The following is a 25375-nucleotide window of genomic DNA, read 5'->3' as shown; positions in this document are numbered from 1 at the left end:
ACGCCTGGAGTTGCAGGACAAAGAACTCAGCAGGTTGATTCAGTAAGACGCTCCGACAGGTCCTGCGTCCACGGTTTCCTCATGATCACATTATTTTACAGACGTGGCTCTAATCGCTCCCCCTTCTAAAAGAATCACGTCTTTCTTTTCATGCTAAGAAGTGAGCTGCCACTGGACCGCAGTGATTTCATTTATATGCATTCTTCTCTGCATTGTTTCCATCGCATACCGGCAGCCACCGTGTTGCATGCACGAGCTGGATAGTTTTCTTTTTCCTCCTGCAGACTCAAACACAGGAACCTCTCATTTATCAGATCATTCTGGGTTTGCTTCTAACTCCTCTTTTTTCCAGGAACTAACCCCATTTCTGTCCCCATTGTCTGGAATAAGTTAGGATGTGCTGAGTACGCCCTCCATCTGCTTAGAAAGATTTTAAAATCATAATTCCTTTCAGCTAATTTGAGAGATGGAAGCAGAAACGTCCAGCTGTAAACCTTCAGATAGACCGTTGAGATTTACATGAACTTTTTATTTTCTGTGTCCTGTCTGCGATTTTATCAACAAAACATTTTATTATTGTTGACCTGAAAACTGCATTTTTGTCCAGGACGCAATTATAAAAGAGATTTTAAGACTAAGGTCCCAGTTCCACAGAAGCAGCCTGAGATCCGCACGGATTTACCACAAGCTTCACTGTAGGCTGGTGTTCCTTCATTCTTCCTCTTCCAGACTAACAGCTGACCCGTGGGCCCACAAAGTTCCCGTTTAGAGAGAACAGAAACCCAAAACCTCGTTGTTGTGTTTAAACAGATGTAAGGAAACTGAAGCGGACTTTTCTTGTGCTTGTGGGACGGTGGTGGTGAAGAACAGAGCTGAACCCTCAGTTCCTGCTGCCACAAAGCCTTCCAGGTCACTTGCACCGTTATCTATATCTATAAATATAGATGAGTGTGCGTTTCTCTAGCTCATTTCTGTGTGTACTGTGTACACGATGTCCAGCTGTCTGCAGCATCAAATGTCCCCAATGAAGGATGAATGAAGTTCTGTCAAATCTAATCTAATCTACAGAATACAGAGGAAACAACGTAAAAACAACACGTGGAACAGAATAAAACATGCATGTAATACCGTAACTAATTCCTCAATAGTTATCGATTTATATTAACACGTGTTTCCAGCGATCTGTTAGCCGCCACCTCAGCTCTTCTTTTAACAAGCCGACTGAGAAGCTTGCGGAGCGCTGACGCCATGCCGACCTCTCCCAGCCAGCCAGCCAGGCCTTTCAGCATCGTCTTTCTGCCACGTCCAGGCCCCGCCGCTGCTCCGTCTACTTTAAACTTGCAGACTATGCGTCCAGCTGCAGGAACATCCAGGGCTTTGCTGACCAATGATGGTTGAACCTTCTGGACGATGTCTGCTGTTGTTTCAGTTAAAGCAGCATTTAGTGTTAAATCTGGATAAAATCCTTATGATGCTACTTTTATTTAACTTCATATTGTTTGATCATTTACTTTTTGCAAGCATAAAAAATAGCTTATAGTCCTTAAATGGTTAAATAATTCTGATCTGAACTGCATGTGAGGACATTCCTAAAGATAAAGACATCAGATCTGAAAGTCCATCAACTTCTCCGAAGACTCCAAGATTTTATCTGGTCGTTTTTTTTAAGATATTTAAGGATTTATTGTTTGCATTTAAGTTTCTTTCCCGCTGTAACACAAGAAATATCCTCCATCTACATGTGCACATTGCTGCACATTTTCCATACGAGTGTGCAAAGAAGAAAATTCACCAGGACATGGACGTGTACACGCTGTCCGATGGAGACAGAGGACATTACCTGCTTCTCATTTCTGCTGCTGACTATTCATTAACACATGGATCAGCATTAAATTCACACCGTAAGTGCTGTTTGCTGGTTTGGAGGACACATTGCTGCTGTTTAAGAATCAGGTGAATTAGCCCTGCATGTACTTGCTTTTAGAAAATTATTGTCTTTAATTAAAAGATTCATAACGTTTCCCCAGACAGTTGCCGCCTCCCTCCCCTCTGCTGCCGTTTTACCCATGAATAATTATGATAATAGCTTTATTAATATTATATTTCACTTTTCATGAGTCTTACAAAATACTTGTGATGAAATATCTATTAAATAAAATAAAAATGTAATTAAAAGATGCCATTTATGTATGTATAAATATATATATATGTTTAGTTTTTTTGTTTTCTTCTTGCTACTGGCTCTGAACCAGAGGAACCTCATACAGAGGCTGCATCCAGGCCTCTTCCTCCATGTCTGGTCCTGCTGCAGCGGTGCGTTTGATGTAATCAGGAGAGAGCGGCTTTATTAACATGAAGAGACGTTTTCTGTCTGGAACTTAAGAATGAAGAAGAAGAACCGACGTTTTTCTTTGTCTATCTAAACCCATGCAGATGGTAGAAAATTGTGATTTCTCAAAGGTGAGACATTTCTGACCATGTTTTACAAGCGTGAAGCATAACTCGGGTCTTCTTCTGCCTCTGGTTCGGTGAATCTTGGTCATATTAAGATGAAACTTCCAGCTGTGGAATCTGTGAGATGTGAGCTTTCAGTAGAGGAGCCGTTTGTTCGTGTTCATGGGGAAACATCATCTGTGTTTACATGTGATTTCAGACTTTGTGTACCTGGTCTTTTAATTATTGTTGTCTTAACTGTGTGTGTTGGTGACAGAAATGGTTTTACTGAGCTGGTAGCTGAGATTCTGGACTTTCTGTGGATACCACACATGTTTATAGTTACATCTACAGACCTGACGCTACACCCGGAAACGAGATGTTAACCCTTAACTCCCGGTAGCGGAGGCTGCAGGTGCAGAGGTGAAGCTAAACAGTCAAGCTAAGAATGAAAGTTTAGAGAATTTATATCCAGAAATGTGGATAATGAAGCAGTGAAGGTGCATGGATGGAAGTTATTGTGCATATTGTGAATATTTCTCTCTCCTCACCATCTAGAAGCTGTGAGATTCTCATCCTGCTTTCTGTCTGTTCACCTGATGCTGATATTCATCACATATTGTTCCTTCTGTGTTTAGAAGGAAGCAGCTTCACAGCTTTAAATTCATCCTGCTGACTTTTTACCTTTTAGTTAGTAAATCCTGAACATTTCATCCTTCTTTCTCATAAATATGTGGTTTTATATATGAAGAAATATTTTAACTGTTAGTGTTTAAAGAGAAAACTGCTGCTAAACCTGTTTATGTGTTTAGTGCAGGGGTCTGCAGCCTTTCCAATCCAAAGAGCCATTTTTCCCTCAGACAGCTAAATAAAACTACTTCAGAGACGCAGATGTTACCAGACTTTTAGAAAAAAGACTAATTATAATGTTTGATAAATATCTACTATAGAACCACATTTTTATTTCTATTTTCAGGTTTTAAAAGAAAGAAAAACATAAAACTTTAGCAGTAGACAGACTTTCTTCTCTGAGATATTTGTGGAAAATTATGTAAAAAAAAAAAAAAAACTTTATATTACTTTTAGTGTCATTATGTTGTGGAAATCCAATTATTCCATGAAAAATTGCTAAAAACCTGTATTTGTTATTATATCTATATTTATTAGTTAGTTCTTTAGCATGTTTAGCATGTAAGTGTGAAGAGCCATTGTGGAAGGTCCAGAGACCCACTTTCTGATCCAGAGCCGCAGGTTGAACACCCCTGATTTAGTGTTCGTAAACCAGAATTTACTGGATTTTCTTCATATAGCAGCAGGTCTGCTGTTAGAAGAAAAGGACATTATATATTATTATGTATATTTCATATATATATAAATATTCATATATATTTCGGAGGGGGTCTGTGTGTGTGTGGGGGGGGGCAGTGTGTGTGTGTGTGTGTAAGGAATGAACTGCATGTATTTGTTTCGCAGGGCTGAACCAGTTCATGTATTTGGCACATAGTCAATGTAAGAAATAAACTGAACTCACATGAAAACGTGATGCGTTCACGTGTCAGTAAAAAGGGAAACTTTTTTGTTTTCTCTACTTAGCCTGATCTTCGTTCCTTGTCATGTTGCTGGTGCTTCTGCTGATTCTGTGCTGTTGACCTGCAGCTCTTTCATCCGACACAGTGGAGAGTATATTTAGCTCTCATCATGTGCGTTATAAAAAGCTTCCAGCTTGGATAAAAGAACAGAGAAGAATGCTGGGCTGAAACATGGAAGGGTGTTTGGGTGTCTCCATACATGTGTGTGTCCTAAATATGGCAGATGAGTGTGAGGTGTGGGCGTCTATGAGCACCTAATTGGCCCAGATATCACAGGATGAAATATTAATGCGGAGGCTTCTGAAAAGGGAATCTGGTGTGTAATGATGAAGTTGGACTGTTTTATCTGCCGCGCACCCCACTGACACACTTACAGCTCGCCACACGACACCTCCCACACACAGACACGCAGCTATGTTAAGCATACACATAAACCTGTGATCCGGGCTGTATACAAGTCATGAGTACACTTCATATAGCAAGTAAACAAGCCTGCTCCCAACCCAGAGACCTTAATGAGTTTGAAGTGGGTCTTCACAGTGTGGATGTTAAATGTTTATTGTTGCACTTGTTAAACTGTTTTCTGAAAGACACAGATTGGAATTAATAAGGCCTTTTCCTCTGTGACCTGAGAGGAAGATTAAGATGAGACGCAGTGCATTTCTTAAATATAGCAACTGGAACGTGGCGAGCAGTGAGAGGGTGCCAGGAAATCTCATCTTTTGCTCGGTTTGCTAAAGTAAAGGTTGGAAACAAACCGGTGGATTAGTGCAGGGGGGGCAATAAACGGTAAAATTCCTGGGTGGGACATGAAAACAGAGCTCTCCCTCTCCCTGCTGCTGCTTGCAGGGTTGATCCTCAGCATGTTAAATAATGTTATTAAGCTAATGGTTCTGTATTAGTCCTTATTCTAGATTCTCTCTGCAGGTTTTTCTGTGTTCAACCAGCAACATCAACCATGTTTTAGGTGGAAGGAGGCGTCCAGAGACATGATGTTAGGTAAACAGGTCTCTCTTGTAAATGAGACTGCATGTCCCAATGGGACTGTCTGTATAAATAAAGGTTAATATTAAATAATAATAAATAATGATTCCCCTTCAGGAACACGTCCAACACAATTCCTTTGAACCTGCTCTAATTTCCACTTCAGTCCATCAAGAAACTGAAGTTTAAGATCAGAATAGATAGAATAATCCACTAACTGGACTACTATTCAGAAATAAAATTTATTATCAACAAACAAAAATACAAGATTTTACAGCTAGTTTATAAAATGTGTAAGGGATAATGCTTCACGTCGGACGGTTCACGCCTCAGCGTTGTCCATTAATTTATGATAATTGAAACCTTGAAGGGCATTATCCCGCTTATACCGTGTTCCCTTTATAAAAGAAAAAAATGTTAAATAAATGATTAATGCATTAATGTTGTTTTTTACTGTTAAAATTCTACGTTTTTCACAGGAAGCGGCTGAATGGACTATTTCGTTGTGACGCGTTGCCATGGTAACCGGCTCTGACACAGAACCTGCAGCTCGGTCGGTCAGCTGTTATGTTACGCGACACACACATTTCAGACAGCGGGTGCGACTCTTACACCTGGTGTGTGTCCAGAGGATGATGCAACATTTTCTTTCAAACAGTCAAAGTTCACAGATCGTTTCCTACATCGTTTTTATTGCAAGAAATATTATCCACCATTCACTCTGTATCAAGTATGTAAGTAAGGTAACCAAGACAGAAAGACAGGCGACGACTTATTTAAAATTAAGAGTAACATGTCCGTTAAACCTGACATTTCATAAAGACACTGGCATGTTCATAGTGGCGTTTAAAGGACAGAGATTTAACATCTGTGGACCCTGACCGCTGCTGGTTTAACGTTTGTGGACTCTGACCGCTGCTGGTTTAACGTCTGTGGACCCTGACCGCTGCTGGTTCAACGTTTGTGGACTCTGACCGCTGCTGGTTCAACGTTTGTGGACTCTGACCGCTGCTGGTTTAACGTCTGTGGACCCTGACCGCTGCTGGTTCAACGTTTGTGGACTCTGACCGCTGCTAGTTCAACGTTTGTGGACTCTGACCGCTGCTGGTTCAACGTTTGTGGACTCTGACCGCTGCTGGTTTAACGTCTGTGGACCCTGACCGCTGCTGGTTTAATGTTTGTGGACTCTGACCGCTGCTGGTTTAACGTTTGTGGACTCTGACCGCTGCTGGTTCAACGTTTGTGGACTCTGACCGCTGCTGGTTCAACGTTTGTGGACTCTGACCGCTGCTGGTTTAATGTTTGTGGACTCTGACCGCTGCTGGTTTAACGTTTGTGGACTCTGACCGCTGCTGGTTCAACGTTTGTGGACTCTGACCGCTGCTGGTTCAACGTTTGTGGACTCTGACCGCTGCTGGTTTAACGTCTGTGGACCCTGACCGCTGCTGGTTTAACGTTTGTGGACCCTGACCGCTGCTGGTTAAACGTTTGTGGACTCTGACCGCTGCTGGTTTAACGTTTGTGGACTTTGACCGCTGCTGGTTTAACGTCTGTGGACTCTGACCGCTGCTGGTTTAACGTTTGTGGACTCTGACCGCTGCTGGTTTAACGTTTGTGGACTCTGACCGCTGCTGGTTTAACGTTTGTGGACTCTGACCGCTGCTGGTTTAATGTTTGTGGACTTTGACCGCTGCTGGTTTAAAGTTTGTGGACTCTGACCGCTGCTGGTTTAACGTCTGTGGACTCTGACCGCTGCTGGTTTAACGTATGTGGATTCTGACCGCTGCTGGTTTAACGTCTGTGGACTTTGACCGCTGCTGGTTTAACATTTGTGGACTCTGACCGCTGCTGGTTTAACGTCTGTGGACCCTGACCGCTGCTGGTTTAACGTCTGTGGACTTTGACCGCTGCTGGTTTAACATTTGTGGACTCTGACCGCTGCTGGTTTAACGTCTGTGGACTCTGACCGCTGCTGGTTTAACGTATGTGGACTCTGACCGCTGCTGGTTTAACGTCTGTGGACTCTGACCGCTGCTGGTTTAACGTATGTGGATTCTGACCGCTGCTGGTTTAACGTTTGTGGACTTTGACCGCTGCTGGTTTAACGTCTGTGGACTCTGACCGCTGCTGGTTTAATGTTTGTGGACTCTGACCGCTGCTGGTTTAACGTCTGTGGACCCTGACCGCTGCTGGTTTAACGTCTGTGGACTCTGACCGCTGCTGGTTTAAGGTTTGTGGACCCTGACCGCTGCTGGTTTAACGTCTGTGGACTCTGACCGCTGCTGGTTTAATGTTTGTGGACTCTGACTGCTGCTGGTTTAACGTCTGTGGACTCTGACCGCTGCTGGTTTAACGTCTGTGGACCCTGACCGCTGTTGGTTTAACGTTTGTGGACCCTGACCGCTGCTGGTTTAACGTCTGTGGACTCTGACCGCTGCTGGTTTAACGTCTGTGGACTCTGACCGCTGCTGGTTCAACGTTTGTGGACTCTGACCGCTGCTGGTTTAACGTCTGTGGACCCTGACCGCTGCTGGTTTAACGTTTGTGGACCCTGACCGCTGCTGGTTAAACGTTTGTGGACTCTGACCGCTGCTGGTTTAACGTTTGTGGACTTTGACCGCTGCTGGTTTAACGTCTGTGGACTCTGACCGCTGCTGGTTTAACGTCTGTGGACTCTGACCGCTGCTGGTTTAAGGTTTGTGGACCCTGACCGCTGTTGGTTTAACGTCTGTGGACTCTGACCGCTGCTGGTTTAATGTTTGTGGACTCTGACTGCTGCTGGTTTAACGTCTGTGGACTCTGACCGCTGCTGGTTTAACGTCTGTGGACCCTGACCGCTGTTGGTTTAACGTTTGTGGACCCTGACCGCTGCTGGTTTAACGTCTGTGGACTCTGACCGCTGCTGGTTCAACGTTTGTGGACTCTGACCGCTGCTGGTTCAACGTTTGTGGACTCTGACCGCTGCTGGTTTAACGTCTGTGGACCCTGACCGCTGCTGGTTTAACGTTTGTGGACCCTGACCGCTGCTGGTTAAACGTTTGTGGACTCTGACCGCTGCTGGTTTAACGTTTGTGGACTTTGACCGCTGCTGGTTTAACGTCTGTGGACTCTGACCGCTGCTGGTTTAATGTTTGTGGACTTTGACCGCTGCTGGTTTAAAGTTTGTGGACTCTGACCGCTGCTGGTTTAACGTCTGTGGACTCTGACCGCTGCTGGTTTAACGTCTGTGGACTCTGACTACTGCTGGTTTAACGTATGTGGATTCTGACCGCTGCTGGTTTAACGTCTGTGGACTTTGACCGCTGCTGGTTTAACATTTGTGGACTCTGACCGCTGCTGGTTTAACGTCTGTGGACTCTGACCGCTGCTGGTTTAACGTCTGTGGACTTTGACCGCTGCTGGTTTAACGTTTGTGGACTCTGACCGCTGCTGGTTTAACGTCTGTGGACTCTGACCGCTGCTGGTTTAACGTATGTGGACTCTGACCGCTGCTGGTTTAACGTCTGTGGACTCTGACCGCTGCTGGTTTAACGTATGTGGATTCTGACCGCTGCTGGTTTAACGTTTGTGGACTTTGACCGCTGCTGGTTTAACGTCTGTGGACTCTGACCGCTGCTGGTTTAATGTTTGTGGACTCTGACCGCTGCTGGTTTAACGTCTGTGGACCCTGACCGCTGCTGGTTTAACGTCTGTGGACTCTGACCGCTGCTGGTTTAAGGTTTGTGGACCCTGACCGCTGCTGGTTTAACGTCTGTGGACTCTGACCGCTGCTGGTTTAATGTTTGTGGACTCTGACTGCTGCTGGTTTAACGTCTGTGGACCCTGACCGCTGTTGGTTTAACGTTTGTGGACCCTGACCGCTGCTGGTTTAACGTCTGTGGACTCTGACCGCTGCTGGTTTAACGTCTGTGGACTCTGACCGCTGCTGGTTTAACGTCTGTGGACTCTGACCGCTGTGGACTCTGACCGCTGCTGGTTTAATGTTTGTGGACTCTGACCGCTATTGGTTTAACGTTTGTGGACCCTGACCGCTGCTGGTTTAACGTCTGTGGACCCTGACCGCTGTTGGTTTAACGTTTGTGGACCCTGACCGCTGTTGGTTTAACGTTTGTGGACCCTGGCCGCTGCTGGTTTAACGTCTGTGGACTCTGACCGCTGCTGGTTTAATGTTTGTGGACTCTGACCGCTGCTGGTTTAACGTTTGTGGACCCTGACCGCTGTTGGTTTAACGTTTGTGGACCCTGGCCGCTGCTGGTTTAACGTCTGTGGACTCTGACCGCTGCTGGTTTAATGTTTGTGGACTCTGACCGCTGCTGGTTTAATGTTTGTGGACTCTGACCGCTGCTGGTTTAACGTCTGTGGACTCTGACCGCTGCTGGTTTAACGTTTGTGGACTCTGACCGCTGCTGCTTTAATGTTTGTGGACTCTGACCGCTGCTGGTTTAACGTCTGTGGACTCTGACCGCTGCTGGTTTAACGTTTGTGGACCCTGACCGCTGCTGGTTTAACGTTTGTAGACTCTGACCGCTGCTGGTTTAACGTTTGTGGACCCTGACCGCTGCTGGTTTAACGTTTGTAGACTCTGACCGCTGCTGGTTTAACGTTTGTAGACTCTGACCGCTGCTGGTTTAACGTTTGTAGACTCTGACCGCTGCTGGTTTAACGTTTGTGGACCCTGACCGCTGCTGGTTTAACGTTTGTAGACTCTGACCGCTGCTGGTTTAACGTTTGTGGACCCTGACCGCTGCTGGTTTAACGTTTGTAGACTCTGACCGCTGCTGGTTTAACGTTTGTAGACTCTGACCGCTGCTGGTTTAACGTTTGTGGACTCTGACCGCTGCTGGTTTAACGTCTGTGGACTCTGACCGCTGCTGGTTTAACGTTTGTGGACCCTGACCGCTGCTGGTTAAACGTTTGTGGACTCTGACCGCTGCTGGTTTAACGTTTGTGGACTTTGACCGCTGCTGGTTTAACGTCTGTGGACTCTGACCGCTGCTGGTTTAATGTTTGTGGACTTTGACCGCTGCTGGTTTAAAGTTTGTGGACTCTGACCGCTGCTGGTTTAACGTCTGTGGACTCTGAACGCTGCTGGTTTAACGTCTGTGGACTCTGACTGCTGCTGGTTTAACGTATGTGGATTCTGACCGCTGCTGGTTTAACGTCTGTGGACTTTGACCGCTGCTGGTTTAACATTTGTGGACTCTGACCGCTGCTGGTTTAACGTCTGTGGACTCTGACCGCTGCTGGTTTAACGTCTGTGGACTTTGACCGCTGCTGGTTTAACGTTTGTGGACTCTGACCGCTGCTGGTTTAACGTCTGTGGACTCTGACCGCTGCTGGTTTAACGTATGTGGACTCTGACCGCTGCTGGTTTAACGTCTGTGGACTCTGACCGCTGCTGGTTTAACGTATGTGGATTCTGACCGCTGCTGGTTTAACGTTTGTGGACTTTGACCGCTGCTGGTTTAACGTCTGTGGACTCTGACCGCTGCTGGTTTAATGTTTGTGGACTCTGACCGCTGCTGGTTTAACGTCTGTGGACCCTGACCGCTGCTGGTTTAACGTCTGTGGACTCTGACCGCTGCTGGTTTAAGGTTTGTGGACCCTGACCGCTGCTGGTTTAACGTCTGTGGACTCTGACCGCTGCTGGTTTAATGTTTGTGGACTCTGACTGCTGCTGGTTTAACGTCTGTGGACCCTGACCGCTGTTGGTTTAACGTTTGTGGACCCTGACCGCTGCTGGTTTAACGTCTGTGGACTCTGACCGCTGCTGGTTTAACGTCTGTGGACTCTGACCGCTGCTGGTTTAACGTCTGTGGACTCTGACCGCTGTGGACTCTGACCGCTGCTGGTTTAATGTTTGTGGACTCTGACCGCTATTGGTTTAACGTTTGTGGACCCTGACCGCTGCTGGTTTAACGTCTGTGGACCCTGACCGCTGTTGGTTTAACGTTTGTGGACCCTGACCGCTGTTGGTTTAACGTTTGTGGACCCTGGCCGCTGCTGGTTTAACGTCTGTGGACTCTGACCGCTGCTGGTTTAATGTTTGTGGACTCTGACCGCTGCTGGTTTAATGTTTGTGGACCCTGACCGCTGTTGGTTTAACGTTTGTGGACCCTGGCCGCTGCTGGTTTAACGTCTGTGGACTCTGACCGCTGCTGGTTTAATGTTTGTGGACTCTGACCGCTGCTGGTTTAATGTTTGTGGACTCTGACCGCTGCTGGTTTAACGTCTGTGGACTCTGACCGCTGCTGGTTTAATGTTTGTGGACTCTGACCGCTGCTGGTTTAATGTTTGTGGACTCTGACCGCTGCTGGTTTAACGTCTGTGGACTCTGACCGCTGCTGGTTTAACGTTTGTGGACCCTGACCGCTGCTGGTTTAACGTTTGTGGACCCTGACCGCTGCTGGTTTAACGTTTGTAGACTCTGACCGCTGCTGGTTTAACGTTTGTAGACTCTGACCGCTGCTGGTTTAACGTTTGTAGACTCTGACCGCTGCTGGTTTAACGTTTGTAGACTCTGACCGCTGCTGGTTTAACGTCTGTGGACTCTGACCGCTGCTGGTTTAATGTTTGTGGACTCTGACCGCTGCTGGTTTAACGTTTGTGGACCCTGACCGCTGCTGGTTTAACGTTTGTAGACTCTGACCGCTGCTGGTTTAACGTTTGTGGACCCTGACCGCTGCTGGTTTAACGTTTGTGGACCCTGACCGCTGCTGGTTTAACGTTTGTGGACCCTGACCGCTGCTGGTTTAACGTTTGTAGACTCTGACCGCTGCTGGTTTAACGTTTGTAGACTCTGACCGCTGCTGGTTTAACGTTTGTAGACTCTGACCGCTGCTGGTTTAACGTTTGTGGACCCTGACCGCTGCTGGTTTAACGTTTGTAGACTCTGACCGCTGCTGGTTTAACGTTTGTGGACCCTGACCGCTGCTGGTTTAACGTTTGTAGACTCTGACCGCTGCTGGTTTAACGTTTGTAGACTCTGACCGCTGCTGGTTTAACGTTTGTGGACTCTGACCGCTGCTGGTTTAACGTATGTGGACTCTGACCGCTGCTGGTTTAACGTTTGTGGACTCTGACCGCTGCTGGTTTAACGTTTGTGGACTCTGACCGCTGCTGGTTTAACGTTTGTAGACTCTGACCGCTGCTGGTTTAACGTCTGCGGACCCTGACCGCTGCTGGTTGGGACGTTGCAGGACGACAAAATGTTGCTCCATTCTCGTTTCTCCTGGACTGACTGAGTTCAGTAAGCCTGCACCTGCTTTCAAAGCGATGCGTCACGGACGTGATCTGGGGCATCTGCAGCCCGGCTCTGAGTTTCTGTTGCCACGGTTACCAACTACCATTTAGTCAGCGCAATAATTTACAACAATACGGCTATTTGACTGGAAATTCTTTCAGGAATTCTGATTGGCTGGAAGATTGGACTTTTTAAAGGACACCCTCCAGCCAATCAGAATTGAGTATTCATCCGACCATGGTATAAGGCAACTTAAACATGCAGCACAGCCCTTATATACTTAATTATAATTGTATATAAATAAAATGTTTAACCATTTATCTGCTGGATGCTGTCTGACCATCTGTCTGACTGTCTGTGGAAAACTAGAGACTCTCTGACCGTCACTGCCGCTATGCTACATGCTGGTTTGAGCCTGTTAGCCATCATTAGCTCTGCTATTTGCCTGACTTTAAAACCAGATCCTATTGCTGGTTACAGAAAAAAGACATCTTTATACCATAACTATTCGACCGTTTACCGACATAATTCAAATGGATTCTGAAAGCTGAGCTCATCTCATCTGGGCTGGTTGCTCAAAAACTTTAATCCAAAGAAAAGCTATTCGGATTTGGGAATCCCATTTTTCAGGACGGCGGATCATGTGATCAAGCTCACTTTTATCCTGGTTATTCAAAGCAACAGTGGATTGAATCACCCTGATCCAGAATCCAGTTTTCCCTTTTTTTTTTTTTTTTTGTTTGTTTGTTTGTTTGTTTTGTTTTATTTTTCTTTTTTTTCACCATGTAAAACAATGTGGACTTCTGACCATGTGAAACAGCAGGTAGAAGAGCTGGTATGGCGTTACTTTATGTAAGTTTCACTTACAACACGCAGCAATCACAAACATCCACTTCTATGTATACCTGTATGGCTTCCCATCAGAGCCACAACACATATAAAACTGATCCGTTAACAACTACATTGTGGATATTCTGGAAACGTCTTCACGAAGGAGCTGCGTCCCTCTCTGTGACGATGATGATGACGGCCTGAGCCCCGTGGTGAGGTTTCTCTCTTCCAGTCTTCTGTTATCCTGTCTGTGCAGCACCTTTTGTTGTTTTCTGTGATAAACTATTTGCCCTCTGTCTTTTCACCCTGCGTTTGGGTCTTGCTTCCACCTCCTGTACCTTGAGAGATCAGGCAAGAACAATAGAAACAAAAGGAAAAAGTAAATGATGCCATTTTAAAAAGGGAAAGTGCAGCCAAATGGGTTCAACAGAGCTGCTATATGCCTGATAATTATACCCTAAATTACAATAATTAGAATCCAGTTTGACTAACAAAGTAGTTTAAAAAACAGATTAAAAATGTGTACATTCTGTAAATGAATAGGAGTAAAATAAAGTTGAATAACAGTGTTAAACAGATCGTGCATGGTCTAGACTGCAGAAGGTCCTGAAACATAACTGAAGGCAGTAGCAGTGATGAGTAGATGTGCAGGGAGGTGAACAGCAGCTCATCCTGGTTCAACGTGCAACTCTTTTTAGGAATATCTTATATTTCCCTCAATGGCTGTAAGTAAATTGATGTACAAAAAACATACATACAAAGCAAAAAGAAATAAATATAAAAATCCAAAACTCCTAAAACCAAAACCAGAGCCACTGCTGATGGGCCTAGACAATAAGGATGAAATGCCCCATCCACAACAAGACTTCCAAGATTTTCCATGTTTTTAATCTGCTTGTCCGTGTATGAGCCGGTCCAAAGCAGCAAAGGGATTCCAGATATCAGGAGCCGGTCCAGAAGCTGGTCTGAGGCAGCAGGTGGTTCCAGATATCAGGAACCAGTCCAGAAGCTGGTCTGAGGCGGCAGGTGGTTCCAGATATCAGAAACCGATCCAGAAGCTGGTCTAAGGCGGCGGGTGGTTCCAGACGTAAGGAACCAGTCCAGAAGCTGGTCTGAGGCGGCGGGTGGTTCCAGACATAAGGACCCGTTCCAGAGGCTGGTCTGAGGCGGCGGGTGGTTCCAGACGTAAGGAACCGGTCCAGAAGCTGGTCTGAGGCGGCAGGTGGTTCCAGACGTCTGGAAGTGAGATCTTTCCTGGACAGCCTAGAAGGATCCATGTCATGACATCATCTTTTAAGGCATCTAGAGCTGAAAAAACATCCTGATCATCATCAGTTGCTCTGGATTGTTTGACCATCACTTTGTTCCCTGGAACGTCATGTGACTGAAAACAAATTCTTTCTTACCAGGAGCTTCACAGCGGGCTGCAAACTGTTTCAGTGCTGCAGGGTCTGTTTTTAGTTTAGAAGAGTCTCTTCTCATCCTGTTGGCCTTCAAACGGTTTAAAATTCAAACTCCATTAATCTGCTCTCACACACTTCAGTTCAGTTCAGTTCAGTTTATTTGCCATTTGCAGAAAAGAAACCATATTGAAAAACAGTTGCAAGGAACTCAAAGTGCACTGTCAACATTTAACAGACAAAACAAAACATATGAAACACAAGCCTAAAAATACAACACATGGACACAGTTCCATATGTTCTTTTAGTTCTCTGTAATGTAGAGGAAATCTGTGGTTTGGTACTCGACACTTTGGAGCTCTGTTTTTATTTTTAATCTCCCATCCAGTGAGCGAGATTTAGAAACTGGTGAAAACCGATCGTTGGAATCAGAAAATGATTCTTTTAAAAACCTTCACACCTTCATTTGCCGGTGAGGTGACGTTTTCTGGGTGGATGCTGTCAATCAAAGGGGTCATGTGGCCGAAGTTTTTAAAACATAAAAGCAGATCCTGCTCATAAGGAGCTGAAAATCAGGCGTCTCCAGTGGGTCGGACCAGTAAAATAACAGCATAAAAACCCATAAATAATGAAAATTCCACATTCTCCCCATTGTTTTAATACAAAGAAGTACAAGAACATTATCAAGATGTTTATAATAAACTGTCATTTTCAGAAACATGAACAATCGGGCATTTCTGGAGAAAAATAAGTTTCAACAAATTCATCCTGCAGACCAGATCTGGACCCTCTGGCGGGCCAGTTTTGGCCTTTCGTTTGACCCCCCCTTCTGTAAACCCTCCTTCTACCCTGGAAACCTCAGGAACCAGCTCTCACACACGGACTTCCCATCAGACCGATGCACTAAAGCCTTGGCAGCGAGCGGCCGAGGCCTTGGCACCGTTCGTCTTAATGAGTGGCAGCTTTGAGTCCCCACTGCTGCTGCATGGGCGAGAGAGGCGCAGAGAAACGGAGGAACAGGAGAGGGAGAAAAGCCTTATTGAGCAGAGTGGATTGTGGGATTGGCAGGCGGTATGTTTCTGCTCGGCCTTGGCTGCCCAGCCGGCTGCGGAGCATTCACAGCCTCCCTGAAGTGGCGCTGAACAGAGCCGGGAAGAGAGATGGAAAAAACCACCGTGGGGGTTTTGCCCTTTGTATGGACAATTAATTAAAATCCATTTGTTTCCTTCTTTTTACATTCTGTTTGTGTCCCTGTTCTGCTGAAGCAAAGCTGGTAAAAGCTGACCGCGGAGAGGCGAGCGTGGCCAAACTGGAGCCATCCCATCCAAACCACCAGCTGCTGACGGCTTCACGGAGCGGCTGAGTGGAAGAGGAGGAACAGCGACGGCTGCTCTGCATTAAGAGCACAAAGACGACTGCTGGTCTCTGCAGGCCTGCTGCAGGAGCCGGAGAACCTGCCCGGCTTCGCTTTCTGAACAGGAAACCCTGGAAATGTCTCACGTTTCCTCTGATGTCTGATTTAAAGAAGATGATGATGTGGTTGAAAAAGAGGCTTTTAAAACTTTAAAACGTTCCTTCCTGATCCAGAAACACTCCAACCAGCCCCCCAACAACCACGTCTACATGACTGGATGCACGGAGCTGCTGCCAGTTCTTCTGGTGATGGGAAGTTCGGCTCTTCTGACTCGAGTCGGCTCTTTTTTACTACCCAATTCTTTTCATTTAATTTCACTCAGAGCTTCTATTTTAGTCTAATTTAGCAATTATGAGTTTGTTGGTCAGCAATTTTATTTATTCTTTAATCATAAGAGCCTTATTTTTGTGTTTTATTTTCATTAGAAAGTATAGTTGTGTTAATTATCTTAATCAAGTAATAAACGAACACCAAGCTAATCGAGTACATAAAGGCCAAACGTCTAAACTTTAAGACTTTAAATTCACTAATTTCTCCATTTTTTTCCTGACACACTTGTAATGTAACTCTGGCTTCCAGCTCTCTCTGTGTACCAGGGGCTTCATGTATGAAACTGTGTGCAGAATCTTTACTAAAAGCGTACGTGCACCCAAAAGCCAAAGTTTGTGCAGGTGAAATTGGCTCCTATCCCGCCCCTACACACCTACATGCTACATAAACGGTCAATACCTCATGTTTATAGATAATTTTATATAGTTTATAGATATAGACTTTTTAGGCTTGATCCTGGCAACCGAGAAGACAAGAAAACAAAACTTCATGGAGACTGAAGCTGAGGTGCTTGTTGGTGAGGTGGAGGCTCAAAACACATTATTATATTCACAAATAAAGGAAAGGCTGCAGGGACGGCCTGCCGAGCACAGTGTGCCCTGGAAGTGGGCGGGGCCTGACGAACGCCGTCCTGCAAACGCAGAGACACAATCAGTGCAGTGAAGAAGTTCTGGATGAAATGCAACAGATCTGTGAAGTGATGCATGGCATTGTATCTGAAATCTTTAGCTCATTAAAAGAGCTGCATGACACCTTCATGCAGCTTTGCTCCCCATTGAAACTCTTCATGTCGGGGAGGGGGCGGTGCGTCAGGGTCCTCATGGTGGGGGAGGCCGGGTGGAAGAGGAATGGCATTCCTCAGTGCGGCGTTGTCCTGTACATTTTTACAGTAGACAAATTCTTTCTCACTCGGAGCCCTTACAGCAGCGTGAGTGCAGTCAACCCACCCGGACATGGCTGCAAACTGCCTGTTGATGTCGGCCTGTTCTCCCAACGTTTAAGAACTTTAATGTATGGAGTTGTTTATTTTATAAAGCCATCCTCAACAGCTGGAATTACTGGCATTTACTGGCAGACGTATTCCAGACCTAAGGATAGAATTAAGTCTGGGTATCGTCACTAATTTCCTGAATCACAACAGGAAATTAGTCGTGAAATCTTTGATTCACAACAGCTTATTTCAATTAAATCCGTTTCAATATCGATTCATTTACAGCTAATTGCGTACCACCACCTATTTTTCTTAAACAGTAAAGACATTCTCAGATAAATATTTTTATAAACACTGAGTGCATTTACTTGACAGTCAGAATCAGTTATCTGGGAGTAATCAAATTACTGTATTAATCTGATCTACATGCATTTCTGAAACACCAAAACACTCCAGTGTTTCCCAGATTCACAGCCAGAAATGTGATGGAGAAAAAAAATTGGGTGGCTGTCCAGGGGGTCCTCCAGGGCATTGGGGGGCCTCTGCCTTGGGGGGCTGGGTTGTGCTTGGGCTCCTGGGGCCCTGGGCCCTGCGCTCTGTCCCTGGCCTCCTGAGGCTGGTGCTCTGTGGCTGCGGGGCGCTCTGGCTGGGGCTTTCCTCTGCTGCCCTCTGGGTGGATGTATGGTCGTCCCTGTGGCAGGCTGGCTGGGGTTCCTGCTGTTAGGGGGCCGCTGGTCTTCTGGGTCCTGGGGCCCCCTGGGGTGGCTCTGATCTTTGTGGTGGCCTGGCTGCATTTGCTCGATCACTGATCACTTTTCATTCCTGTTATTTTGTGTCGTGTTGTCAGTCAAATCACCAACAGCTAGTTATGTTCATGTTTTTCTTTGTGTTGCTGATGTTTCTGTCGTGACTGATTTGTCTTTGTTTTTTTGTTTTGTCTTCTGTCTTTTCATAGACGCTGATGATGATTGTCAGTTTAGTTTCCTTAAAGATATTGCAGGTGTTGTTTTTGTTTGTCTTGCTTTATTTTTTTTCCTTCCAGATGCAGCAGCTGGTTTGACTGAACAGCTGATGTTATTACCTTATATCAGGTATATCCTTGTCTTTTGTTCTCCCCCTTTTTTTCTCTCGTCTCTTCAGCAATAGTCAAGTTGAAGAATAAAATATAATTCTTAAATTGTCAAGAGGATCCTTTTACCCTGCATGCTTGCAAATAAAAAACAGGTGAACTTGTTCAGATTAAATAATTAACAGTCACTGCCTACGTTTACCCGGTGCTACTCCTACTTCACACTACGTTACCCACAATGCACTGCACACTCTAGCATAACACACCAGTTCAATCAATGCGTGCAGAGAAGCTGCACTTCAGACAATGAAAATGATTCAGCCCTTAGCTTTAATATTTGGGGGAAGATCTAAGTTGAAAAGAGCTGTTTGGCAAAAATGACAGTCAGACCTGTCAAAGAAAACATGAAACACCTGTTTCTTTCTACAGGGGATGGATATGTCATGTTTTTCAGGACAAAATTTAATCTGACAACTTCAAAGAAGTTTAAGCTGCTTTTCTGGAGATTACAGAAATGTTCTTTATGGTGTTTGCAACTTCTGAATTATTCTCCATCTTTATTCATCACCTCTCCCTCTCTGCAGGACGTCCGTTCATTTTCCTCCTTTCTGATGATTTGTCCGGTTGACAGTAACTCTGGTCCTCTGACTCAGTTTTTATGTCAAACAGCAGATTCCAGCAGTATGGTGATAATGGAGGTTCTCAGAGAAGCCAGCGGCTCTTGATAGGAGAAGGTGATAGGAAAAGTGGATGAAGCTTGGATCAGACACCAGCTGAGCTGAAAGTGTGACCTTAGTAGGTCTAGATCCAAATCAGCCACCACTGAGGCTCCATTAAGCCCAAAAGTCAGCTCCAACAGTCGTTTTTTATTTATATAGCAACTATCAAGATATAGACCACAAAGTGCTTCACAATATATATATACATATATATATATATATATATATATATATATATATATATATATATATATATATATATATATATATATATATATATATATAAAAACACAACGTACAAAAGAAAGTTTAAAAAGATGGTTTTTTTTAGTAAGTTTTTTAAAAGAGATCACTATTGCCAAGGCTCTGTCACCTAAGTCCTCAAGCACACATGCTGCAGACCCTGACCACATGACCTCAGGGACATACTGACCCTTATCACATGAGCTCAGGGACATACTGACCCTTATCACATGAGCTCAGGGACATACTGACCCTGATCACATGACCTCAGAGACATACTGACCCTCATCACATGACCTCAGGGACATACTGACCCTCATCACATGACCTCAGGAACATACTGACCCTCATCACATGACCTCAGGAACATACTGACCCTCATCACATGACCTCAGGAACATACTGACCCTGATCACATGACCTCAGGGACATACTGACCCTCATCACATGACCTCGGGGACATACTGACCCTGATCACATGACCTCGGGGACATACTGACCCTGATCACATGACCTCGGGGACATACTGACCCTCATCACATGACCTCGGGGACATACTGACCCTGATCACATGACCTCGGGGACATACTGACCCTCATCACATGACCCTCATCACATGACCTCAGGGACATACTGACCCTGATCACATGACCTCGGGGACATATTGACCCTGATCACATGACCTCAGGGACATACTGACCCTCATCACATGACCTCAGGGACATACTGACCCTGATCACATGACCTCAGGGACATACTGACCCTCATCACATGACCTCAGGGACATACTGACCCTGATCACATGACCTCAGGGACATACTGACCCTCATCACATGACCTCAGGGACATACTGACCCTGATCACATAACCTCGGGGACATACTGACCCTGATCACATGACCTCAGGGACATACTGACCCTCATCACATGACCTCAGGGGCCTGCTGGCTGTAGAAGTTTTCTGATATAAATGCCTTGCAGCAGCATTCAGCAAACATAAACAATAAAAGCATCCAGGATCTTCTAAGTCAGGACACACTGTAACTCAGTTTGGTAATAAAAGCAAACCAATGAAATAACATGAGCATCCGGAGACCCGAGGTTCCTAAGTGATGGTATAACATAAAGGGGAAATACATCAAGAGACCTAGCAACCTTAGACAGAACTCTATCAGTCACAGAAAAGGACTTCAGAGTCCAAGCACTTGAGCAAACAAAACATCATGGGATATAAAAGAAATGTACAACAGTATCTCATCAGCATAGTAATGTTAAGAGACGTCATTAAGAGCTTAAAATCTGCTGAAGCAGGTGAAACTCAAAAATTAGAATGTGGCTCTGTGCCAGCAGTTACACTCCCCATACAGTGGTGGTGTCGCTGCTCATAAAGTTCAACGTTTACCTCAGAAGAAGGTGACAGTGTTGAGCATGGACAGCAACTGGCATGGCTGCTGCTATTTATAACAATCCTCATCCATCCCAGCTTGTTACCCCACAGAGAGCTTTCCTTCTGAGTATGTTGTAATGCTAAGATGAGTAGGAGGCTTTATTTTTTATTATTTGGAGACATTTTTGTGACGTTAATAGCAATGTTGATACTCTACAATTTGTAGATTTTAGTAATTTACTGAATAGATTGAGTTGTAAATGTTATTGTTTCTGTTTATAGTTTTTTCCCTGTAAATACTGTGAAGGAGATGACATACACCAGGCATTGTGTTGAGGAGTCAGCTGTATCTGAATTACATGCACTGAGGGCAGAACACGCAAAACCATATTTCAGTAATTCAACTTTCAAAAAGGAAAGTAACATATTATGTAGACTAACTATGAGTGACAGTGAGATATTTCAAGCAGTTATTTGTTATAATTGTGATGATTATGACTTCCAGCTTATGAAAACCCAAAAATCTAAATCTCACATTCCTGCTCTCGACGAAGGCAGACGCTTTTTTTTCTCTCTCCCTCCCCACACTCTGGCCTTCTACTTGTCCTGTCTTATCTGAGCCTCTCTCTGCATTTCTGTTCTAAACCTGAACCAACTTGAACCATGGATCGGATCAGCTGGTCTCTCAATGCAATCGACCATATTTATTTAAACCAAAAAACGGGCGTAGGGGAGCCCGCTTGTCCTGGCGGAACGTTTGTGGCTGGATATGTGATGGATTCCTGGGGGGTGTGGAAGGGCATGTGACTTTCAGTTCTTTACGTTGAGGATGCAGAGGACATCTATACATTTGGATTCATGATAACTGGGTTTCTGCTGTTTCCTGGTGTAAAATTCGGACACTGTCGGCAGCCACTGGCAAGCTGCGAGATTTCTGTGCCGTGTGTGCCGAACTGTGAACAATCAGACTTTGGCGTTGCAGGAGTTTAATCGTAAACTGGAGGCTATTCTAGCTCAGAATGGCAAGCTGGCTGCAGTTCCGGAGCTCTGGTGGTGGAGAATGAGAGGGCTAAGATCCTGTGGGACTTCCATATACAGACCAACAAAATGGTGATGGCCAACCAACCGGACATTGTGATCATGGATAAGCAGCAAAGGGAAGCCATAGTGATGGATGTGGCCTTCCCCAACTATAGAAATACCAGGAAAAAGGAACATGAGAAAGTGGAGAAATACCAATGACCCAAGGAAGAGCTGGAGAAAGCCTGGAAGGTGAAGGTAACAGTAGTACCAGTGGTCATCGGAGCCCTGGGGGCCGTGTCCCCCACCCTGGAGAAGTGGCTCCACCAGAAACCTGGAGAACCATCAGACACCTCCATGCAGACGAGAGCAGTCCTAGGAACAGCTAAGATACTGGAGGACCCTCAAGCTGCCAGGACTCTGGTAGAGGACCCAAGCTGGAGATGAACAACCACCCAGCCTACCCAGGAGAGATGGGAGGGTGGGTGAGGGAAGAGTTTTTTTATAGATATGTATATTCATCCATCCATTCATTGGTTTTCTATACCGCTTAGTCCAATTCAAGATCGTGGGGGAGTAGGAGCCTATCCAAGCAACTACTGCAGAAGGTGAGATGCACATACACACTGGAGTGTTGATAGACTCAGACCTGACTTTCAGCAGCCACATCAAAGCTTCACTAAGAAGCTTTTTACCAGCTCAGAAACATCAACAGAATTAAAAGTTTAGTCTCCCAGAAAGACCAGGAGAAACTCATCCATGATCCATCTCCAGTAGACTGGATTACTGTAATGGTCTTTTAACAGGACTTCCTAAAAAGAGCATTAAACATCTGCAGCTCATCCAGAACGCTGCTGCTAGAGTTTTAACCAGGACTAAGAGATCTGAACACATCACACCAGTTTTGAAATCTTTACACTGGTTTCCAGTCAGTCACAGAATAGATTTTAAAACCCTTCTGATCTTTACAAATCCCAGAATGGTTTAGGCCCAGAATACATCTGTGATATGTTCAGAGAATATAAACCTAGCAGAGCTCTTAGATCCAAAGACTCTGGTCAACTAGTCCAGACCATTGTCCAGACCAGAGTCCAGACCAGAGACCAGACCAGAGACCAGACCAGAGTCCAGACCAGAGTCCAGACCAGAGTCCAGACCAGAGACTAGACCAGAGTCCAGACTAAACATGGAGAAGCAGCTTTTAGCTGTTATGCGGCAAACAAGTGGAACAAACTGCCAGTGGAGATTAAACTTTCACCAAACGTAGACATTTTTAAATCCAGGTTAAAAACATTTCTTTTCTCATGTCTATGCATGAAATCTGCATGTTAACTTTTTTTTAACTTACCTTGTTTTTAATCATTTTAATGTAATTTATTATTTTATTGTGATTATGTGTTGATGCCTTTTACTATTTCTAAATATCTGTAATGTCTTTGTTTTATGTAAAGCACTTTGTCTTGTACATGAAATGTGCTGTAGAAATAAACTGCCTTGCTTATGTATATAAAGGGTGTGATTTGTGAAAAAAACAGAGGGGGGGGGATTTTGATCATTTTGAGAAAAATGACCAAAAGACCAAAGAACAGCAGACCAACAGTATAACAGGCCAAAAAAAAGTTGTTTCTCTGTAAATTTGCTTAACTCGGGTTACATAACCACAGCAGTAGGGTCTCTTCTTCTTTTAAACTAGAACTGAACCCCTGCGTTTGCAGAAATATGTGCTTATTATATTGAACTTAAATTTGTGCCAAATACAAAGAAATTAAATTAATATAAAAAAGTCCCTGTATAAATTTAAAATAAAATATGGCAAAGCCTACCACAATGTGCGGTCAAAATGTTACTGGGTAGCCTAAAGGTTACTACAAAAACAGTCTGCTCTGATAAAGCACCTCAGCCTTTTTTCAGCTTTCCGGTTGGTGGATCAGTAGCAGGGTGGTGTCCCTGCTTCAACCACATCTCCACAAATTTCCGGGCTGGGAAGAAGGCAACATTTGGTCCATTTACAGCGATGAAAAGCAGATTGTTCATTCTGTTTCTGCCACTGGTAAGAATGCTGTTCATCACACTAAAACCTCGTTCACACTCGGTTGCGGACCCTGGAGGAGTGGAGACAGCAGCTAGAACTTTCTGCATGTTGTGAGACATTTAAATTGACGGAGCTCCTTCAGGAGTATGGGACTGGTTGTGGCCTCAGTCGCGAGAGTTTTGTGGATGGCGAGAAGTTTCTCATCACGTAGAGGATGTGCTCATCTTCATCAGAGGCCAGTTCGATGGATTAAGAGCCGCGGCAGCAGGGATGATGCCTTAATCATCCATTCTGGGCTCAGTGTTGTCAGCCAGGGAAACAGAAAGTCGCACACGAAACTCCTCCGCCTTGCGAGGCCTCCATCATCTTGGTGAGACGCACTGACCCCGTTAAATGTTGCTGAATTTTCTAATTCCTCCCTCGTGTGTTTTGTGTTCACACCGTCGGTGTTCCTCATTGATCTCTGTGTCACGCCGCCTCAGACTTGCTTCCGCAGCCCAACCAGAGTGAACACGGATCCAGTGTATGTCGGTTGTTTATGATTAAAATGTAATGGTAAAATACTTTGAGTGGGGAGGGGGGGAGGAGAGTATTTTTACCCTTGGTGTCCCCACCAAGGGCAAAAATAATTCAGCAGAGGGTAGGATGTAAAAACCAGAGGGGCCGGGGGGGCATACCCACCATCCCCACCAGCAAATTGCATCCTGGGGGTGTGTGTGTGTGTGTGTGGCCCCAGAACAGACCCTTGTGGCACACCATAGGTAAGGGATGAGGAAGAAGACTAGAATTTTGAGGCAACCACATCAACATCAACGTAAGAGTTTGATTTTGAGCCTTCTGGAGCAGGTTACGGTTAAAGCTACATGTTCTGACTCATCACATAATGTCACGTTTTTATGCTCTGGAGTCACTTTAGTTTGATTACCAGCTGGTGTTCCAGCTCATAGAATACTTCCTTTTTTGAGGGTCTTGATGTGATTGGTTCCTCAGAGGTGGTTCAGCCTCATCACACGTCCACTCAGGAACACCATCCTTCTCAGTTTCTTTTCCGGATAAAAGAAGCAGGATGAAGGCTTCGTCCTTCACCGCTGTACTCTTTGAGGATGAGACGTTGAGGACAGCTTCATGATGGACCAGGATGTGCGGATGCTGCTTCCAGCATCTTTCCACACAAACACACCAGTGATGTTAACTCCCAGCAGACCTGAGAGGAACATCGGTGGAAGCAGGATGAAGCAGAAACCCAACGCTGGATTTGAATAATTCTTCATCACAGGCTCGTGCTGCATAACAAGGAAAAAGAGATGAGTGAAGGGAGCTGGTGTTTCTGTCAAATCAGCTCTTCATCACAGATCAGGGCTGGAAGACAGAAAATATTTCCATGTTCATTAAATTTCTCAGTAACCTGTCAAATCTCTGATATCATTATACATATTTATGAATTTATTTTTACATTCATCGGATTAATCCGTTTCCTTTTTCTGACGATGAATTGTGATTTTCTCTCTAAATGTGTGTAAATATGAGAAGTTTTTTTTTTTTTTATTATTAACTCTTAAACCTCCATCAGATCTCCCCGAGGTCCTCCTCCACCAGGAGCGGTGGTGTGTATCTCTGTGGGGTAAATGTGATGGATAGCTACCCTTTAGCTGATCTACAGAAGTTTTCCAGCATTTCTATCCCATCCAGGAGGTTTACAATCCAGCCACTAAATGTAGTTTTATTCAGAGACTCTATCTGGTAAATCCACA

This window comes from Melanotaenia boesemani, chromosome 20 (genome assembly GCF_017639745.1).
Source record: "Melanotaenia boesemani isolate fMelBoe1 chromosome 20, fMelBoe1.pri, whole genome shotgun sequence".
NCBI classification, from domain to species: domain Eukaryota; kingdom Metazoa; phylum Chordata; class Actinopteri; order Atheriniformes; family Melanotaeniidae; genus Melanotaenia; species Melanotaenia boesemani.
This window is presented reverse-complemented; position numbering follows the sequence as displayed.